The 16,440-nt window shown below is 33.0% G+C and overlaps 1 pseudogene; it reads right to left on the minus strand.

Annotated features, from left to right (window-relative positions):
* Positions 1 to 936: 936 nt before the first annotated feature.
* Positions 937 to 16,142, minus strand: LOC149178879 (growth-regulating factor 5-like; annotated as a pseudogene).
* Between the last annotated feature and the right edge of the window lie 298 nt (positions 16,143 to 16,440).

Genomic DNA, 16,440 nt, shown 5'->3' on the forward strand with positions numbered 1-16,440 from the left:
TATAACAAGAGGACACAAGATACATGCTATTAGTTAGGGCCAACACCTTTCCTTTGAGAGGAAAACCCACAAGATATCTTCTCTTCTTATAGAATCTTCAAATGATGATTTCCAAGACCTAATGCCCAAGACAAAGATCCCTCCAAGACCAATTCAACCTTTCCTTTGATGAGCTTGTCCTTCATAAAGTCAACCCAGGTCAAACTGCTCCAATACTTTAGATTTCAGCCTCTACTTCATATTTTCGCTCACTGCTTCAAGTCTGTAATATTTTGTCTCTACTATAGAAACCATAACTCGCACGTGTGGGAAAAGATGGTAAAATTGACCTTCTCTCTCCTTTGCTTGGATTGATTCTTCCTCCTTAGAAATTTGGCTTGCAAAATTGATCTCTTTGACACTAAATTCAGTTTCTTGAGGTGGATGCAATTCAATCACTTTAGCAAACACTTATGTAATCAACATCATAGCTCAATCATGTAAAACATAACATTATGTTCATTTTCATACATGTGTGAGACATATATAAGAAATCAATCTTCCTTTTATTACTTTGGAAAACACAAGCTACAACTTGACATTACATCATGTCCCCACAAGATTCCACTTATAGGTTTTTCATCTACTACTGAAGGGAACTTCTATCCCTACATGTTTATCAGATACAACTGGAAGGGATCAATTCTCTGCTCATTTACTAGTTTCTAGTGAAAGGAGACGTTTCCCTTGCTTGTTTATCAGCTAATTGAAAGGGACTACTACCCCTGCTCATTCATTAGTTTTCATTGAATGGGTGCTTGACCTAAAACAAAATGACCTAGAGCATGAAATCTATAATAAAAATAAAAATAAAAATAAAAATCTTTTCTCTTTACATCAAATACATAAAAACAATATTACATAAGATATTATGAAGACCAAACCTAGTTACATATTTTAACAATCTTGTACTTTTAAGCTTGCAAAGTGGGTGGCTTTTGGTGGTGTTTGTAATTTAGGACTACTTCCAGTGTTAGTGCTATCAGACAGAGAAACAAATGCTTTTTGCAAAACACCTATTGGGGAGGAAGAAACTGCACTATCATTATTATGACTTAAAATAATTTTATTGTTTTGGTTGTTACTTGGACTGCATTCCCATCCATGGTCAACAACACCATTCATAAAGTTATTGTGAATTCCTGAAGAAGCATTCTTGCACTTGCTAGTAGATTGAAGAACCTTTACTAACAGGCCACCTATTGGACTTTGCCATGTAACGGGTATCCAATTGATGTGGCAATGCCTCTCCTCCTCATTCATTATGTGGCTTACTCCAAAACCCATATGAGTATCATCACCATCATCATCATCTCTACACATAAATAAGTTTAGAGGAGAAAGAGATAGTTTGCCACAAGGGGTGCTTGAATTTGTTGCAGAAAAATCGGATGATACCATTGGAACTGAAATGGAGAGTTTGGTGGTTAATGAGCTTCTATTTGATTGATATTCCTCAACATCTGACCATGGAAGTGTTGATGCGTTACGAGATCAAGGCCGATCATCAAAAAAATATCTCGGGGGTTCACCTTGTCCTTCACTCTCATAACCCAAATTTCCTAACTCTACAACATCGAAGCCTGAGTTTCTAAATGAATGTTGTTGCTACATTTATTGACTTGCATCTAACATGATACTGAAGTCTTGGCCCAAAAGTGTTCTTAATTGTGGGGAATTGTACTGCATAAACGAACCATTTTGTTCTGTCTTAACCTGTGAGACTTTAGATGTCATACTTGAATGCCAACCATTGTTGTTCACTGATGAAAGTATGGAATCCTGACCAAGCCCTCTTGTGCTTCCAGAAACATCAGAGAAAAATACTTGCTCATCAATGTCTCCCCCTTGCATCCCATTCATATACCGACACAAAGTGTTTAAAATGGAGCAGGGTCAGTTTTTGTGGATAATATCACACCCTGGATTGCAAAAGGAAGTCCCAAAATGCATCTTTACAACAAATATGATATGGTTATGAATACATTTAGGGCTAACAATCTGGTGTTATGCAATTTTCTTGAAGATCTAAGCACATTGGTTCTGGTATGATAAATAAGCTTAAGTTGATATAGCAAAATGACTGCTTACCTTGCAAGTATGAGAGTGAAATATAAGAAAAAGGAAAAAACTACTTTCCTTGCAACAACAAATCATCTACATTTCTTCACTGACTACAAAGTAGTCAAGATTGGGATATATTAGGTCAGAAATTCTAGTGAAATTAGAATTGAACTCCCATAAAACCTATAAGATGACAAGAATGTCACTGGTATAGGGACTAAATAATGGGAATATTTAATTTAGATACATGATATAAATGCAAACCATGTTTGTAGATTTCAACCCAGAACAATAATCTACAACATTCCACCAAATGCTCTATAAATAAAAACGATGCAATTCCAAGAAAAAAATATCTTTCCAAAACCCCATCATGAATGTTCATAACAAGCTTTACTAAGGAGTGGATCTCTAGTTCATTACCTGTATTCTTTGTTAGACCCCATTGAAGAAGTCGATCTAGAAGCAATTTGAAGGAAGAGTTTAGAATTCATTCCAAGAGGAGATTTCTACAGCTAATGGTGATGATGGTGACTGTTAATGGTAATTGGGGGACAAAGATTGTTAGTGTGAATGTTTGTGTTATGAGCAGTTTTTGTATTGATAGAAGAATGGGATGGACCATTTGAAGTGTTGGTGTTTTTGGTGGTTGGGGTGGTGATGGTGGGTGTTGATCCTCCCAACTGTGACTGAGAATTAGGAGCTACAGTCAAGCCTTCCATATGATTTATTGAACGGTAATGGCCCCTTTGCATTTGTCATTCACAATAATTTTGGTCCAAAACCATGTCTTTGGAGCAACACCATTTCTTGCCATCAATTTTTTGGCATCTTCTAGGCCCCCGGTATGTATTTCTAGCAATACCCAACTGAAAGGAACTCCATGCCACAAAATTACATATGAAAAATATATATACCAACTTTTCACATTTCTTAAAAACGGTTTCATGGGTTTCAACATTCCAAGTTTTATCTAGCCTTCAAAAGTGCATGGGTTTTGTGGGATATATAAAATATTGCTTTTAGGATGACAATATCGAACCAACAAAAGAGACAAGGCAGCCACACTCTTCCTTATGGGGAGAATGAGGTATGGAGGCACAAGAACACTAGCCATCATGTATTTGAAAATCAAGGTCCCGGTGTTCCATCTCCTGCCACTATGACTGTGTAAAAGGAAGGTGTGTTCCTACTATAATCCCATGAATTCCTCCCATGTGACTTACACCATTTTCCATTCACATGCCGAGAGGAAACCCTGTAAATAAATATACAAAAAGACATGCCCAGAGGAAACCCTCCAAATAAATACACAAAAAATGATGTTTAATATATTATCTACTAATTACCATGAATATTTTTGCAACTCTGTTATAGATATAGTGCAAAAAATCATTAACAGAGGAATAAACAATATTAAAATTTAACAAGGCTTGTGGAACTAAACAATGTGGTAAAACAAAAACCCAAGAGAAATACATACTCACATTGGCCTGCGCAATAATTTAGGAAGTGCAGAGAGAACCAATACTAGGAGACTTATCATAATATCTATATCTAATAAGGACAAATCCATAGTGGCATTTGCAATGTCCCAAAGAAGAGAAGCAAAAATACAAAATTAAAGAAATATTACTTTTAATTTTCTCTCATATACCTGCTTTCGAACGATACTATTGACCAGGCTTATGCGACAACGAAGGAAGTCTGGATTAATTATCGAATTTGTTAAAGAGAGGGAAAAATCAAAATTTTATAACTCCATATTAAACAAAATAAAGAGAAATATATAAATAAACAAACACAGGGCGACATGCATGGGCCTTACATGCATGATTCCTAGGTGTTCTCACTCCACAACCACAACAAGAGAAACCCCTACCACAGTAGAGAACCCCCTAATTTGGATCGTTGGAGAGCTAGGTTGTACAGAAAGCAGAGAAACCCCTAATTTGGAAAGCAGAGAAACCCATAATTTGGATTGTTGGAGAGCTATGTTGTACAAAAAAACTTCTTTCTCGACCTGTGAATGAAATGGCACAGGAACCTATGAATGAAATGGCATAGTCCATGGAAGGAATCCCTTTATTTGTCTAAATGCAACTCATCAGTAGATTCAAGTGAGATATTTGACCTCTAAAGCGAGACCTAGAGCTTCATTCTACCCATTGGTCATGCAAGGTAGAGAGTATCAAGGCCAACATGTAGGGGCCACATCGAATATTGACAAGTTCAATTCAATAGAGGAGGAGTAACACTTTGTACGACAGTAAGGAATTACATGTACTACTATTATTGCTTAATTACAGGAATTGATCAACTTTGGGTAATCCATGATCATGAAGACATAAGGGAGACACTGGCATGGAATCTATGAGGCCTCAAGAAATAACAAATAGAACGGGAGATGAAGACGAATTAGGATTGCTACACAGAGGGAAAATTTAACAGCGCCTAGTCCACAAGCAAAGTGTGATTTGTTTACAGGAAACTGGGTTTATGACGAATCATATGTGCTATATTTTCCTCGGGGGTTCCCCTTCTCCAAAACTGACTTCAATTGCCCAAGAAATGGTAGGAAAGATTCCAAATACCCTAGATGGCAATTGGAAACCCCTGGAATAAAGCCTTCCAAGGTACTCATATTTAATATTGATATTTTTATGGAACTCATATTTAATCTTGATCTTTATAGGAAACTAGGTTTATATCGAGTCATCCCACTATATTTGCCTGGGGAGTGCCCCTTCTCTAGTGTTGAATTAAATTGAAAAAGAAAATGGAAGGAAAGATTCTAAATACTCCAGATGGCTATGGTAGCTCTGGGACTGCGACCTTCCTAGCTATTCATATTTAAAATTGATCTTGTTCTTCAGTTCAGAATTCATAACCATTATGATCTGAATACATGCCTCGGGTTCAATGCATTTGAATTCTTGGGCAAAAGTTTAGGGGAAAGAAGTTGTGTACGTGGGTGACCCACAGGAACCAGTGAGAATCTATGTTGTGCATTCTTAGGAAGGCGGTGCCAAGGGGAGACAGGGCAGGTAGATCGGGTAGCCTAAACAAAAGGAAAATCTTGTGAGATGATAATGGTTGTTGGATTTAAATTCGGACGACATGGGTAGGTAAGGCTCATCCACCTGTAGAGGACGACGAATCTCTACAATATCGACAAGAATAACCTCATACTAAAATGCCTATCATCGTAACTAGATGCGAGGTTTTGAGTTTATTAATGGTAGACAAAAAATAAAAATGAAAATATAGGCATTCTACATTCAATCAACATCATGAGTAATAAAGATTTGTTTTAAATTTAGATTATTTATTTGTAAAATAAAATAATGTATTTGATGAAAGTAGTAGATATCTACACCTATTTTTAAACCTAAATACATTATTTTAAAAATAAAGTATGTAGTGCATTCAAGTATGTAATGATAAAATATAGGATTTAATTTTAGAAGGTTAAACTTTTTCATATAGTCATAATAAATGTTTTTGAACCAAAATTTTCTTCTTAAAAACTATTCAGTCCAAATGCAAAATGGAAAAGTAACCATATGAATTTTAACTTAAATTCAAGAAATCATGATATTTAAGTTCGCATAACCCTAACAAAAACAATTGATAAAGTGACCTTAGGTCACCCCTAACAATTATAGGAATGCAATATGGATTGTGATAGTAAAAACTACATAAAATCTATGGACAATTATGGAAGTCATTGGCCAAACACTCACAACATTAATGCTAGTACGTAATTAATAAAACAAACTTATTAAACTTATGTATTTATAAAAAAACTTTTTCCTTAAACTTCTGCATTAAACCATATCAACACATGATTCATTGATGCATTAAATGTTGTTAATGAAACTACATTGGCATAAAAAATATGCATTCAACTTCAAAAGTATTCATTATCAAATGCTCCATAATGAAGTATAATATTCATAGATATTTACGAGTTATCTATTGATATAAATAAAACCTTAATGAAAATCACATTTAGAATCTAAGGTATCAATAAAAACCTGGAATGAGAGTCAAGTTACGATTCATAAATGCATATAATTGAGGCGAGGGTTTGAGTTTATTGATGGTAGGAAAAAATAAAAATGAAAATATAGACATTATATATTCAGTCAACATCATATGTAATAAATGTTCATTTTAAATTTACATTATTTATTTCGACGAAGGTGTATATATTTCAACTTTTGGGTGGATGGAGGTTGGTTTACTTCTTAAATCAACAAAAAATATTTAATGTGTTGGGAATATATTTTCATTTGAGACTTATCTATGGCTATGTTTGATTTACGTGGTGAGATTAAATAAGAACAGAGGTTTGGAACAGAACCAAACGAAAGTCGAATTATCTTGTTCCGGTTTTTCAACCTTTGTAGGAAGTAACCCTCTGCTTCCGAATTCAACAACTTGTATTTAAACTCTTCAATTAATATATGCTTATGAATTCAAGAAGAATACACTGTATGAATTATCTAATTCTTTTTTCAAAAATAGATAAAAGAATATATAGTACGATTATTTGTTCTTTTCTATAAAATGGAAAAAAGAGTATACTGTATGAAGTATTTGTTCTTCTCTGTGAGATAGACAAAAGTACAATTGTGTGAAGACCAGAGAATGTTAAAGTAAATGTGTCTTGTGTATGTATAAACTGTATAAAGAATTTCTTTAAAGGCATAAAATATGCTTTGTAGATTTATAAATAGTATGAAGAATTCTTTAAAAAAAATGAAAACGCAATCTTTTGTTGCCATTCAAAACCATGTAAAATAGTATTAAAAAATAGAGTAAAGAATAATTGTAACCCATAACCAGAATTGATTGGAAACTATATAGTGGCATATGTAGAGCCAGTGGTTACATTATACCATTAACATCAAATCAGTTTGAATATTTTTAAGAAGAATAGGAAAAGGAAACGACTTCAACTAAAGTAATCAAATACCATAACATTCAGTGTTGTAAGGAAACAAAATCAATGAAGAACTGTTTCTAGGATAACTGAATATCATTACACAGAAAAACGCTATCGGCATGTGTAAATGAATTGCATGTTGCTCAACAAATAGGTAAGGCCAAACGATGAGATTAAAGAAGATCAAAGGTTTGGAGCACAACCAAATGAAGGTCGAATCCTGTTTTGGTTTTTCAACCTCTGCAAGAAGTAACCCTCAATATAATTAACCAGATAATTTCACGAGATGAATGAATTAGTTAGTAGAGCAGAAGAAAAATTCCATAACGTCATACATTAATCAAATGCAACAAACCATCAATATACTATCGAAAGAAGAATAACAATGAACATAAAAATCATGGAACAACGAAAAATGCCCAGAGAAACCCTAGGTCAAATTTAGGATCGATATAGTGGAAGCCTGTGGAGAATCTTCCCATTAAAAATACTTTCAACCCAATAGGGTTTCATAGAACATAATCGTTTTCCTAAGAGATTAAAGCCACAAAAAAATTCCATTAAACTTCAACCTGGTCAGAGGGAGGTTGTGAGCGTACCGCTTAGAAGTTTTACAACCAGTAAGGGAGAGGGATGGAACCATTAACTAGTTCAACCATTACATTTATTAAACAATAATAACCTATGAGGGTTTCAGATATGACTTGATGAGAGCCATAGTCTTTGGAATTCAAAAGGAAAATATAATGGAAATCCACCAGTAACATGCACCAGTACAAAATGACTTATTAGTTACTAAAAAAAAATTAAAATTTGTATATAAAAACCTCTTTTCAGTCGGTGACCAATAGTAGCTAATTTATAGTATCTTATAATACAACCAACTTTTAGACATTCTTAGCTTAGTCATTAATTGGTTTCCTCAATTTTACCATCTAGTAGTATATTTAGTCATAAATTTGGTCATAAATGTTTCATTGGTTCAAATATACAACAAAATATATTACTATATGAATCCTTGAGAAAACTAATTAGTCACCAAAGAAATATGACCAAAGTTTGTCGTGTTATAAGATACTGTAAATTAGCTACTAATAGTCATATTATATATATGCAAATTTTATTCATCATTTGAAACCAATTAATGACTAAATAAATATGACTAAATTTTAGTTGTGTTATAAGATACTTTAAATTAACTACTAATAGTTGTATATATGCAAAATTTAGTCATCCTTTTAATTAAAAAATGATCATTTTCAGTAGTCATTTATCTTTTTTTGGTATTTTCATATTCATTATATAAACGACTGATTTAGTAGTTTCTATTCATTTCATTTAATTTCATTCATAATCATTATAAACAACTAATTTAGTCATATATTCATTTTATTCGTCTTCATCATTAATTAATATAAACTACTAATTTAGTAGTTTTAGATTAATTTTATGTGTTCATTATTAATCAACATAAATTAATTAGTATGATTTTGTGACTAAATTTAAAAATAAAAATGCCATACAATGTGCATGTTATCTAATATTATAACGCAAAGTTACATATGTTAATTACAATACTAAATAATATCAAGTGTAAATAAAAATAATTTTAACCATATAAATTTTATTATATAAAATATCAAGTATTACAATATGAGTTTCCAACTTAATATCGGCTGGACTACAATTTACACATGAAATATTGTTTCATCATTTCAAAACATTACCACTGTGTTGCCAAAGCATTGCAAGTGAATTCACCAACTCTGAAGGCTTGACCATCAATCTTTATGAGTGTGTCTTATGAAAGATATTGGCTCTAAGAGTATCACTAGACATATTCTCTTGTCTCTCTCATTTTGCATTTGTCACTCCAATATTGTTGTTCTCCTCTTTCTTCAATTGTCACTTCTTACCATCAATATTGAGTTCCTCTTGTGAAAATGAAAGAAGAGACAATGAAGAGTATAAGATATGAAAGACTATGAATACTTGAATATAAAATAAAGTAGACTATAAAAGATTTATACGAAATATACGTCAACATTCGATAGTGGCCACTATGCGACTAAATGACCGATATAAACAAAGCAAATAAAATGTGACCATAGAAAATAACACCTTAGGAAATTATTATTCAACCTTCAACAAAACATTAGGCAGAATCATACCAATTTACATGTTAAAAATATGAGGAAATAGATAACTTGTGAAAAAAAATGGAAAAAAAAGGATTAGTGTAAAAAATATCCTTATTTCTTGTTCTAAAAGAGTCATGTTCCTTAAATTTGGATATTCTTTTGCCCACAGTAAAAGTTCCTCGCTATTATGACCTATCTTTTTAGGATCATGGAATTGATCCAACACCATGTTGAATTGTGGAGACAAAACGATTAAAATTTCCAAGATGAGTACCTCACTTGGTTGAATGAAGGTGCTAGCTATGAGTAGTGTCAAAACCTTAGGGAAGCAAAACACTAAGGCCTAAGAAAATATATCACAACTTTTCCACTGAAAGAAAAAATTTAAATCCTACAATGGCATATGGGAGTAAATTTCATTGGATGGATATCACACTCTCAGAGATGATTGTCTAATACAATGAGAAGTGTACATATATTGTCACAATGTCCCTCACAATCTGACTCTATAGTTGTGTCCTATAACATTAATCATATCATATTATTTAATTATAAATTATGACTATGAGTTAATTATTAATGACTATATTATGACTATCTTATATCTTATCTTATAGTTGGTGATGGATATGGCCTATAAAATTATGAGCCATCCTTGTCATATATTATATTTAATGATGGATATAGCTTTTAAAAGCATCAACCTTGTCTGTTATTTTATGTACGGTCAATTAAAATGGAAGTGATCATAATTTTATTCAATATTGTCTTGTATAAATGGAAATAAAATGATGTGGGGTGGTGTTTCTAGTGATTTTCAAACTTGTTTTAATTACCTAAATTTATCCTATTTAAAGTAAATAGTTGCACTGACGATCTTATCTTCAAGTCAGTAACTTTTCCTAAAGGCATCTTCATGACATCAAACATCTTTGAAAATTATGAAATATTAGTAGTATCTTGCACTAAATAGACAATGTTGGCATAAAATATTTTATTGTGTTTTTTACTTCGTGTCACAAATTTATTGATATGTTATGATTCTTGGTTTCGATTTCCATGATAAGATTGGATTCATCATGCCTTCTAGGATTTTTAGTTGTGCAAACATCATATTTCTCACTTCTAATTGTATAAAAAATAGAGAGTATACACAATGACATGTAGTGACATGTGGGTGTCTATTTTACTTAATGAAATGCTTGATTTTTTAACCCATTCCAATCCTACCACAATGAAATTAAGAGAGACAATGACTCAAGAAGGACTATCAATAAATAAAATTAGAGACTTTAGAATGCAACTCAAATTGTACCAGAATGTCACGATAAGTATTTGCAGCTACCTAGTCACCGATGAGCATCAAATCACACTATGAAAAAATCCTTGCATTATGAGAATTTGGTTTCACCTACACTAATCCTCTGTAGTAGTTCCTTGACTTGCCTATAGATATAATTTTAGAAACAATCATACTTCTGCAATTCTTCCCTATATGGATCATCTTTGTCCCCCCCCCATCGATAGTTATTTTTCAAGGCAATAGAATAGAACTCTCCAATTGCACCATCGCCTTTCAAAATAATGCTTGAGTATTTCTAGGTGGTTGTCGAACCAGTCTCTACTCAGGTCCATGAAGTCCTTGATTTGTCTCCATTGCACAAACCTCTTTTCGTAATAAAATTATAAATCCCGTGTTTGCATTACTCATCCATGACATACCAATTCTTTAAAGTGGAATACTTTATCGTTGCTCCCTCGGTGCAATAGAGATCCAATACTGTGGCATGTAGATGATTGGTGTCATAAAATGGTGTAGTGCATCCTTCAATATATGTGACAAAACTCCTCTCATCTACAACAATAAGGGTCTTCTCAAACTGCCTAGTCTCCATCTCATTCATCCTGAAATAAGTGGATATTTCCATGGGTGACAAAGTGTACTTGGGGATTTAATAGAAAAATTTATCACTAAAAAAAAATACAATGCAACATAATAGTTATTAGCAGGAGGAACATCCCTGCCAAGCTACTTCCTAAATATATCAATATAATCCAAAATAACCTCTTATAAACGAACAAAAGATAACCTCAACTTCCTATAGAATCTACCTATGCATGGTAGCAATGTCAACAATGTTAAAAAAAAAACATATACAACAATGTTGGTCAATCTCTTCTTCTAGCCAAGGGCATGCCCATATTTTGAAAAGTATCAAGGAGGTCAGGGTACACCTCATCCAGGTTCCTCTTATTCTTCTACTCTCTTTGTTTAGGTTCAGAATAATAGCAAAGACCTTGGAAATTGATGGGTGGGTAAAAGGTATCAGACAATTTTGGTTCTTCCATTTTTAATCATTGTCTGTAAGCATTGAGTATGAATTACAAAATCCATTCAGGTTCCTTCTTTTTAGATGAAATTAACCTAAGATTTGGAGATTTGTAAGGTTTAATGGATCTAAGCATATTCTACTTAAAACCTAGTAACATGGTTTAAAACTATAGGCATTGAGATGATAATCTAAGGATGAAACATAAAAGATTTTATGTTCATGATTACAAGAAATTTTAATTTCATGTAACAAAGTTTGAGGAAGGTCTAGTATTTTCATCCCATTAGAAAATTTGTTTGCATCACTCAAGCACTTTGAATTGGTCATGGTAGAGTCCATTACACAAACAATCAACCACTAAAAAAAAGTGAAAAGAAAAAATAAAATTTGATGCATTTTGACCCTAGAAAAGTTAGGGAGGAGCGAACTAATCTGTACAATAAGGACATACAAAATGCTTACTTGTCCATTGTGTTTTGATGAATTGTTGGTTGCAATCAAAATCTGCATTATCATAATCATTAAACCCTTTGTACAATAAAAACCTGAGAAATGCCTACTTGTGCATTCTCTTTTGATGGATTGTTGGCCACAATCAAGATCTGCATTATCATAATCATTAAACCCTCAATTGTAGATGAAATTTATTCTTTGATCATATAAACCCTTGAAATTGTTTACCCATAAGAACAAAAATCATCTTTAGTAAAAAGGAAGAACTATCCAAAGTAATCATTAAACCCTCAACTGTAGATGAAATTTATGCTTTGAACATATAAACACTCGAAATTGTTTTTACCCATAAGAACAAAAATCATCTTTACTAAAAAGGAAGAACTCTCCAGGGTCCAAATTCATACCCATGTAAAAATGGCCAAAATCTCCACGCCTAATGACCTTGCCCTTCCTCCATCTAATCGTTGATGCTATCCTAAGGTGTTTCCCATGCAAACTCCATCTGGGGATCGAATCCCATGAAATCCATAGATCATGTTCATGGTCTTCCTTCTTTTGGCATTTGGCAGAGAAAAATGTAGTGCTACAATGTGATGTTGTGATCTCTGAATATGTTATTTGAACCCAGTGCTAAACTGGAAATGAAAAAGAAAAGAAATATTTATAATGGAAAAAATAAAAGAAATATTTATAATATAAAATAAAATATATAAATTGCGATTGGGTTAAATGATTTATTTTTAATAAGAATTTGTTATTTTTGTGTAAGACGCTAAATTAAAAGGAAGAAGAAGTTAAAAATGATATTGGGATGAGTGTAAACATTTAAACATGACCTCAATTAATAATAAAAAGTTAAATTAATAAAATAATAAAATTCAATTTGTTATATTTTGATTTTATTATTAATTTGTGAATAAGCTTTGTTACAATACCATGGGCCAATACCATGGTTTATCAATACTACAAGTCCAAAAACCATAACTTATTTAACAACCAAAATATTTTATAACAATATGACAAGATTCTTAACCATGGATATTCACCTCCAGATTACGATAGATATTATTAACTTGTAAAAAATAGCCTTTGTTACAATACCATGGGTCAATACCATGGATTATCTATACCACATGCCCAAAAAAACATAAATTATTTTATGATCAAAATATTTTATAAGCATGATATTCACCCTCACTTTACCATGGATATTAACTTGTAAATCGGCTTTGTTACAATACCATGGGCTAATACCATGGATTATCAATACCACATGCCAAAAAACCATAACTTATTTCATTTTTTTAATTGAATATAAAAGAGAAAATGTTACATTTTGAGATATATCTAAACCCTCTATCATGACCTCTACTAAAAATATTCCAATAGAAATTAAATTGTTTTAATAAAATTAAGTTAAGATAGATCTATGTCGGTTTCTCTCTCTCTCTCTCTCTATATATATATATATATAACACCAACATAGCTAACTTATTTCATAGTAAAAACATTTATTTTAATTTAATTTTACAACATTTTTTTAATTGAATCTAAAAGGGAAAATGTTACAATTTGAGATATATCTAAACCCTCTATCATGACAACTACTAAAAATATTCCCATAGAAATTAAATTAAGGTTTTAATAAAATTAAGCTAAGATGGATCTATGTGTGTTCTATATATATATATATATATAACCGGCATAGCTCCATATTAGCTAAGGATCCAAGGGATGGAGCAAGAAAATTGACTAATTATAATATATTTATAATTTATAATTTTTTCATTATTTTATTTTTTTTGACATGATTGATCCAAAATATAGGTTTATTTTGCAACCAATCATGTTTTTTTTTTTTTTTTTTTTTTTTTTTTTTTTTTTTTTTTTAATTTAGATAATTTCTTAAACATAATACATATATATATATATATATATATATATATATATATATAACCGGCATAGCTCCATATTAGCTAAGGATCCAAGGGATGAGAGCAAGAAAATTGACTAATTATAATATATTTATAATTTCTAAAGTTTTTCATTATTTTATTTTCTTTGACACGATTGATCCAAAATATAGGTTTATTTTACAACCAATTAGGTTTTTTAAATTTAGATGTTTTCTTAAACATAATACAATGTGATTAAATTTAAGAGAGTTGGAGAGGGGGTGGAGAGAGCGAGGGAGATAGTCAAAAAGTTGGAGGGCACAAAGAGGGAGAAAGAGAGAATGATGGGGGGATAGGGTGAGGTGGGAGAGAGGGAGCGAGAGGAAGGAAGAGAGAGGAGAGAGAGGGGGGGGGGGGGGGGGGGGCGGAGAGAGAGAGGGAGATAGTCAAAAAGTTGGAGGGAACAGAGAGAGAGAGAAAGAGAGAGTGATGGGGGGAGGGGAGAGTGAGGTGGGAGAGAGGGAGCAAGAGGAAGGAAGAGAGAGAGAGTTGGAGTGGGAGAGAGAGAGAGGAAAGAACAAGGACATAGAGAGATAGAGGTGGAGAGAGAGAGGAGTGAGAAGGGAGAGAGTGAGGGAGAGAGGAGAGGAGGGAGGATAAAGAAGAGGAGAGGATAGAGACAGGGAGAGAAGGGGAAGGGAGAGAGATGGAGACATAGAGATGGAGAAGGGAAGGGAGGGGAGGAGATAGTGATAGAGTTGGATGGAAGAGAGAGAGAGGGAGAGTTATTTGTGGGGGATATAGGGAGGAAGGTTGGAGATAAGGGATAGAGAGGAAGGAATATAGAGATGAGGAGAGAGAGGTGGAATTGGAGGGGACATGAGAGGGAGGGAACAAGAAAAACATAGAGGGCGAAAGGTGGAGAGAGAGGGGGTGACAAGGGAGTCATGGTGAGAGAGTGGGGGAGAGAGGAGAGTGAGAGGGAATAGAGAAAAGGATATAGATAGAGAGGGAGAGAAGGGGAAGATAGAGATAGACAAAGAAGGGGAAGAGAGGGAGAGAGTGTGTGTGTATGTTTTGGGGGTGAGATAGAGAGAGGGAATAACAAAGAGACAAAAATACAAATATAGATATTATATAGTATTATATAACCAACCTAGATCCATATTAACCCTATAACTGTCAAGTGCTGAGAGGGATTCAATCTCTCGAGGTGCAAACCTTTCCTCAAGTTTTTCACTAGGAAAAAAATTTTTGCACCTCGAGAGATTGGATCCCTCTTGGCACTTGATAGATCTGGGGTTAAGATGGATCTAGGTCAGTTAATATGAAATTAAAGTAGTTTTTATTTGATATTATAGTCTTAAAAATTAAAATTTCTCTTCAAATTAATTTCAAATTGGAACTAGATCCAATTAGATTCAATGAATAGATTTTTAAAAATACATAAAATAATTTGATTTTTTTAATTAAAAAATATATTTTTAAAATTACAAATTATTAGAGATAAATAATGCAAAGTTGTCTCACCTACACACCATGTGAGGATGAAGAAGTGTTTAAGGAAGGATAACCTTTCAACCAATATTTAACAACCTTTCAAGCCCCTATCCCTTGTAAGTTTAGATTTATTGACACAATTAAGATGACTAACATAAAAAACAGATTCATATTATTGTAGTACTTGTTAGGTAGTTGTATTTTTGTTCTTGGACTAAATTAGTCATTCATGTTAGTCATTTTTAGTTGTATTACTTATTAGATAGTCACATATTTTAACCCGCGACTAAATTAGTGATTTATGTTAGTCGTTTTTAGTTCGGTCACTTAATATTTCTCATTTTTGGTAGTATTTCACTTGGAAAAGCTATGGTGACTAACTTTTTTAGTCACCTAGTCACTAATTTCTCATTTTCCACTTGTGATGGGAATGCTAGTTTTCCAACTTGGAAGTGGGGAGTGGTACTTTTGGCCTGACCCTGGAAGTTGAAGAACCTAATGACTACTTTGGAACTTTATGGATCGATCTACATTGCAGAAAAAACCAGTTAGTGAGGATTTAATTCAGTATACCGGACTAGAGCAAGGAAATAATTGAATTCACATGAAAATCTTATCTAAGTTGCTGCAAGTGAGGTAGTCCCATTTGAAGAAGCCTGAAAACTGAGAACATTCCTTACGAACTATGCTAGCAGTAAAATCAAATTACCTGGAACAACCAGACACCGAACATGGCATAAGCTCTATTGTAGACCAACATCGTGGTATCTATGTGGTTGTTCCACCAGAAGGAAGCGAAAAAAGATGAATTGTAGAGAATTTTTTTGGGTGAGAAAGAGTGAGAATGAGCTCGATCGACAACAATCCAAGCAGGTGGTTACTCTAACCCCTTTGTCTGCGATCTCAGCTATCTGATGTACATCGCTCGATACAAGTGTTGGATAACTGTCAAATGGAAGTGGAAGTGGTGTACACCTGGAGGGTGCCTCGATGGTTCGAGGTCCACCCAACTTGAATTATTGATATGCGTTACATCAAAATAGAACTACATGCAACTA

The sequence above is a fragment of the Pinus tabuliformis genome, chromosome 4_1 (genome assembly GCF_031772625.1).
Source record: "Pinus tabuliformis cultivar Carrire ecotype Pingquan chromosome 4_1, CPIR1, whole genome shotgun sequence".
Classification (NCBI taxonomy): Eukaryota; Viridiplantae; Streptophyta; class Pinopsida; order Pinales; family Pinaceae; genus Pinus; species Pinus tabuliformis.